General features: G+C 37.1%; 1 protein-coding gene across 2 annotated transcripts in view; it reads right to left on the bottom strand.

Moving 5' to 3' along the window:
* The window catches only part of rargb (retinoic acid receptor, gamma b), a 142,467-nt gene that overhangs the window by 133,519 nt on the left and 2,743 nt on the right, over nucleotides 1-6,205 (bottom strand). The window lies entirely within an intron of this gene.

Here is a 6,205-nt window from a genome sequence, read left to right as displayed (position 1 = left end):
TTATACAATGACTTGCCTAATTACTCTAACTTTACCCTAATTAACCTAGTGAAGCCTTTAAATGTCTCTTTAATCTGAATAGTGTCTTGAAAATCTAGTCAAATCAACACCTTGGAATTATAAGGTTCAATCTGCGTTCTAAACGATTTTGAGATATTGAGCTTCAAAGTTTTAGCATTCCATATAGCAAACCGTATGTGTGACAGTTCTCTTTGTACTCTAAATTTATCAAAATTCTCTTAAATTTGGGGTAAAACAAACACAGTGAATGCAGATAGAACCTTCCAACTCTAAAAAGTCTTATTCCACTTGGAATAATAAGGTTTTATCTGGCAGATAATTAACTGAAGCAAGACTTTTGAAGAAATACAACCAGTCTACTAATTAATTTAATTGTAAAAATAAGTATTGGTGTTGTAACATTATGCTGATGCTTGAGAAAGTACTTTATTTTTCTTTCTATAATATTTATTTAATGTTTTAGGATGAACATTTTTCCTTGTTCAAATTAAGCATACAAGGCTGTGCTGAATATTTTGGCCAGTGCAGATTTTAATTATGTGATTAATAATCTTTATTGTTGTAATTAAGACCCCACAAATTAATTAAACCAAGCATCACGGTGGCGCAGTGGGTAGCACGTTCGCCTCACAGCAAGAAGGTCACTGATTCGAGCCTCGGCTGGGTCAGTTGGCATTTCTGTGTGGAGTTTGCATGTTCTCCCTGCGTTCACGTGGGTTTCCTCTGGGTGCAATTACCCGTAGTGCATGTCTGTGTGAATGAGTGTGTATGGATGTTTCCCAGTGTTGGGTTGCAGCTGGAAGGGCATCTGCTGTGTAAAACATATGCTGAATAAGTTGGCGGTTCATTCCGCTGTGGCGACCCCAGATTAAGAAAGGGACTAAGCCGAAAAGAAAATGAATAACCATTTTCCCTTCAAAGCTTAATCAAATTTAAAGACTTTAAAAGAAAACAGACAAAGGCAACTATATATATATATATATATATATATATGTGTGTGTGTGTCTGTGTGTGTATATAAATATATATATATATATATATATATATATATATATATTATTATATATTATATACACAAACAAATAAAAATTTCACATTTAATATTTTTAATTTTTTTAATAACGAAGCAGTCCAGCGGAATGACAAAGAAAGCTGATCCTGATTGGTCCTCATGTGTGCATTCGAAATGCTGATTGGCTCAAAGAAAGAACCTTATAGAGCCAAGCCAAAGTTTGACTTTGTAGAAAATGTAAACAGCTTATTAAAAAAAATACATAATTTAAATAAGTTGCCATTTAATAAGAATATGTGAATAACTCAATTTTGACAAAAAATGTCAGATAGAACCTTATAATTCTAAGATGACGAAATATTGTGTGCTGTCATCACGGCAGAGAGAAAAGAAATTAGTCATTAAAAATGAGTTATTAAAACTATTATGATTAGAAATGTGTTGAAAAAAAATCTTCTTTACAGAAATTGGGAAATAAAATATACAGACGGGCCAATAATTCTGACTTCAACTGTATACATAGTCATCAGCTATTTAACTGAACAATCTCATCGAGCACATTCTTATATCTCTTCGTGGACCTTCATGTATATTGTTTAACGCAGGCAGTCAAAGCCGTGGGTGTAAAAAAAACATGTATTATAATTGAAATGTATGATAGTTTCTTATAAGAGCGTAGTACATATTCTGTGTGATATTAATAATATCATGACTGTTTAAACGAAGAACGGACTGCTCGTCTTGTATTTAAACTGTAATTTACAGCTGCTCTGCATGGATGTGTTTCATTCTGCGTTCAGAATTCGTCTTTTGTTATCGGACGACGGATGGACTTGGCCATTTCAACACACATTCGTTTGTTTCACGTGCATCGAAATGTATATTTGGTAAATGTATGTATTACGTTGATCTTTCTTTTCCATAGAGATATTGCAGATTATGATGATATTAAAAGATTACCTTTGAATATTTTGCAGAGAGTGTTTTTATGTGCGCAGATATACTGCATCCGCATCACGTTCCTGCACACATGGGCTGCTGCTGATGCTGCACAATGGTTTCCTAGCAACAGGCCATCAGCATGTGTGGAGCTGATGTATGTATGTGATCAATGCAGAGAGCTGCGCCTTCATTTAAATAATGGCTCCAGATGGGGAGCACAATCTGTGTCTGGTTTCATACATTTTATTCTCTTTAATTAAGGTGAAGACTGAATCACCACACTGCCTCACTTACAGTTTCAGTATAGTAATGTAGCGGATATAATCAGTAGAACAACGCCTTCAAGTCTATATATTTATCAGAGAAATATTCTTCCAATTAATAAGATGAGGATGGGGAATAGTAATCAAATAAACATGCCGATGATGAAACGAAATGCTGTCGAATTAAGAAACTGAGAATCTTAAGTTGGTAGGACCTCATTACTTTAAAAGACAGAAAATAAACACACACTATATGAATATATTATGAGGCAGTTCTGAAGAAAAAAAGGGGTCCAGCCCCGTACTAGTATGGTGTACCTAATAAAGTGGCCGGTGAGTGTGTGTGTATATATACTGCCTCAATCCTTCATGGTAGAGATTCAACAAGCTACTGGAAATATTCCTCAGAGATTTTGCTCCATATTGACATGATAGCATCACACAGTTGCTGCAGATCCATGATGTGAATCTCCCGTTCCACCACATCCCAAAGCTGCTCTATTGGATTGAGCTCTGGTGACTGTGGAGGCCATTGGAGTACAGTGAACTCATTGTCATGTTCACCAGACTGAGATGATTCACGCTTTATGACATGGTGCGTTATCCTGCTGGAAGTAGCCATCAGAAGATGGAGACACTGTGCTTATAAAGGGATGGACATGGTCAGCAGCAATACTCAGGTAGGCTGTGGCGTTGATGCTCAATTGGTACTAATGGACCCAAAGAAAATCCCCCCCACACCATTACACCACCACCAGCCTGAACCGCTGATTCAAGGCAGGATGATCCATGCTTTCATGTTGTTGAGGTCAAATTGTGAGCCGAGCATCCGAATGTGTCAGCAGAAATGGAGACTCATCAGAGCAGCAACGTTTCTCCAATCTTCTATTGTCCAGTTTTGGTAAGTCTGTGTGAATTGTAGCCTCAGTTTCCTGTTCTTAGCTGACAGGAGCGGCACCCGGTGTGCTCTTCTGCTGCTGTAGCCCATCCGCCTCAAGGTTGGACGTGTTGTGTGTTCAGAGATGCTCTTCTGCAGACCTCGGTTGTAACGAGTGCTTTAAATTTTGTGTGATCCCTCTTATTTTATATTAATTAATTAATAATAAATGAAGAACGAATAAAATGAATAAAAACAAATCTAAACAGTTACATCTACATGAACACTTTCGGCTGTGGGACTGCATGTTATTGTGTTAAATGATTTTGAATTAAACAATAACAATATTATATTCGTTTAAAATGCAAAATAATGTTTTTTTAACAAAACATATTTATTTATTTTTATTATTTGAAACTTTTAATAAGGATAATTTTAAAAATAGTTTTGGCACAACGGCGCCCCCCCCATGTGTGGCGCCCCTATGCGCCGCATATACTGCATACCCCCTTGTTGCGCCACTGACAGTAGGGAAAACAAATAGTCTACTATGGAGGTCAATGGTTACAGATTTCCTGCATTTTTCAAAATATCTTCCTAATGTTTAACAGTAGATGTTCATGAAAGTTTTAAAAAACTAAAGGGTGAGTGAGTACATGATGACAGAGTGTTAATTTTTTGTGTCAACTGTCCCATTAAATCTCTGATCTTCAGTTTGACTTTAATTTATTGGGTAGCTACAACAACAACAACAACAACAAAACCATGAGAGTTTTGAATCAATTTTTAGAATGCACCTGCTATTTATTTAATATCCGCAACTCTAGAATACGTGAAAAAAAGCGGATGCTTAATATAAGATTTATATGTATTGCACGTGCGCCCTCTTGAGGTTGGTGCGCCATATAACATTTAAATGAAGAGTCACATTAAATAAATGAAGAGTGAACATAAAAGAGACACAGTACACCCAGAAATATCCTGTAGAAATAGACACACTAAATATATAAATATATATGTAAGTATATTTTTATTTATATATTCACATTTATTCATTCATTTTCCTTCAGCTTAATCCCACTGTCACCACAAGGAAATGAACCGCCAACTTATTCAGCAGATGTTTTACACAGCGGATGCCTTTCCAGCTGCAACCCATCACTGGGAAACATCCATACACACTCATTCACACACACACACACACACACACACACACACACACACACACACACACACACACACACACACACACACACACACACACAACAGACAATTTAGCTTATCCAATTTACCTATAGCGCATGTGTAGCTATAGAGCACCCGGAGGAAGCCCATACCAACACGGGGAGAACATGCAAACTCCACACTTTTTTATTAATTTAGCTGTTTTTTTTATATCATTCAAACCTATTGTCTGCATTTTAAACGATGAGTTTTCATAAAATGAATTTACAACTAAAATTATTTGTGTTTTTTGTATATATAAATTCGACTGCTGGACTGCTCCATGATAAGGGGTGGTGGACAAATTTGTACAGACGTAATAATAATATTTTGTAATATATTATTATTACATAACGTTACATTTTATTTTATATAAATTAATATTTAATTACATAAATTTTCCTGGGGCCCTAAGTGGCCGCTTACCTCGCTTATTGGTTAAATTCGCCACTGCACTTTATATATATATATATATATATATATATATATATATATATATATATATATATATATATATATATACAAACTTTTACTTGGCATGCGATTAATCTATGACCTAGAAGTTATTACAAGAAAGGTTATTCATTTATGCATTCATTTTCTTTTCGACTTGGTCTGTTTATTAATCTGGGGTTGCCACAGCTGAATGAACCGCCAACTTATCCAGTATATTTTTTTTATGCAGCAAATGCCTTTCCATCTGCAACCCATCTCTGGGAAACACCCATACACACTCATTCACACACATACATTACGGACAATTTAGCTTACCCAATTCCCATATAGCGCATGCCAACACGGGGAGAACATGCAAACTGACCCAGCCGAGTCTCGAACCAGCGACCTTCTTGCTATGAGGCGATCAGGCTACTCACTGTGCCACCACGCCACTCTCAAGGAAGGTTATACGATACTAAAATCAGAAGATAACAAGGAGAGCAGCGCCCTCTACTGACAACACTAACGCATTACCGAGATTAAATATAAATTACAAAAACAATATATAAATATATACCCATCTATACCATGAGATGTGTGATGTGCTTTCGAATCATGTAGCATATATAAATAAAAGCAATACAGTGGCCTGCTGACATGGAGGCTTCCAGACACTCTGAAAATAAACCTTTAAACCCTTTACATTAATACAGCTGATTACCACCATTACAAAACCAGCCTTACAAAAGACACGATGATGTCACCAGTTCAGGAGATCACTGTCACATGACCTGCTGACAGGCTAAACACGCACACACAGAGCTAGGAGACATCAGAACAGGACACCAAACAGTGTCAATGACGTCAACATTTTATAAGCACGTTCAGGTTTACATGTCGTTTGTTTTAAACTGTACCGCAAAATGATAATTGGGAGAAAAACTGACCAATCAGTGAAAGGATAAAATGATTAATAGACTCTATAAATGATATTCAGTAAAATAATTGTTGATATAAAAGGAAAGAGTGTTGGTGCCAACAGCCTAGTGGTTAACGCCCCATTCACACGGAGCGTCAGTGTCAACGCTTCCCATTCATTTTGAATGGGTGACGTCAAGCGTTGCCAAACTGCATTGTGGAAGCGTCAGCCAATCAGATCGCTGTATGCAAATACACCAGCTAGACAGTGGCCTATTGCTGACTGAATTTCATTGGCTGACGCTGCGATGACGATTGCGTTAAGCCTCAACTTCATACACGCCTTCAGTCAAGCATTGACGCTGAAGCCGCGTATGAATGTGGCGTAAGTGCGCTGACATATAGCACCATGGTGCTCACAGGGACCTGAGTTCGATTCCCAGCTCGAGGTAATCTGCCGACCCTTCCCCTCTCTCTGCTCCTAATACTTTCCTGTCTGCTGCCTCTACT

The sequence above is a fragment of the Danio rerio genome, chromosome 11 (genome assembly GCF_049306965.1).
Source record: "Danio rerio strain Tuebingen ecotype United States chromosome 11, GRCz12tu, whole genome shotgun sequence".
Classification (NCBI taxonomy): Eukaryota; Metazoa; Chordata; class Actinopteri; order Cypriniformes; family Danionidae; genus Danio; species Danio rerio.
The sequence above is the reverse complement of the archived record's forward strand: the minus strand, read 5'-3'. Positions and strand labels throughout refer to the sequence as shown.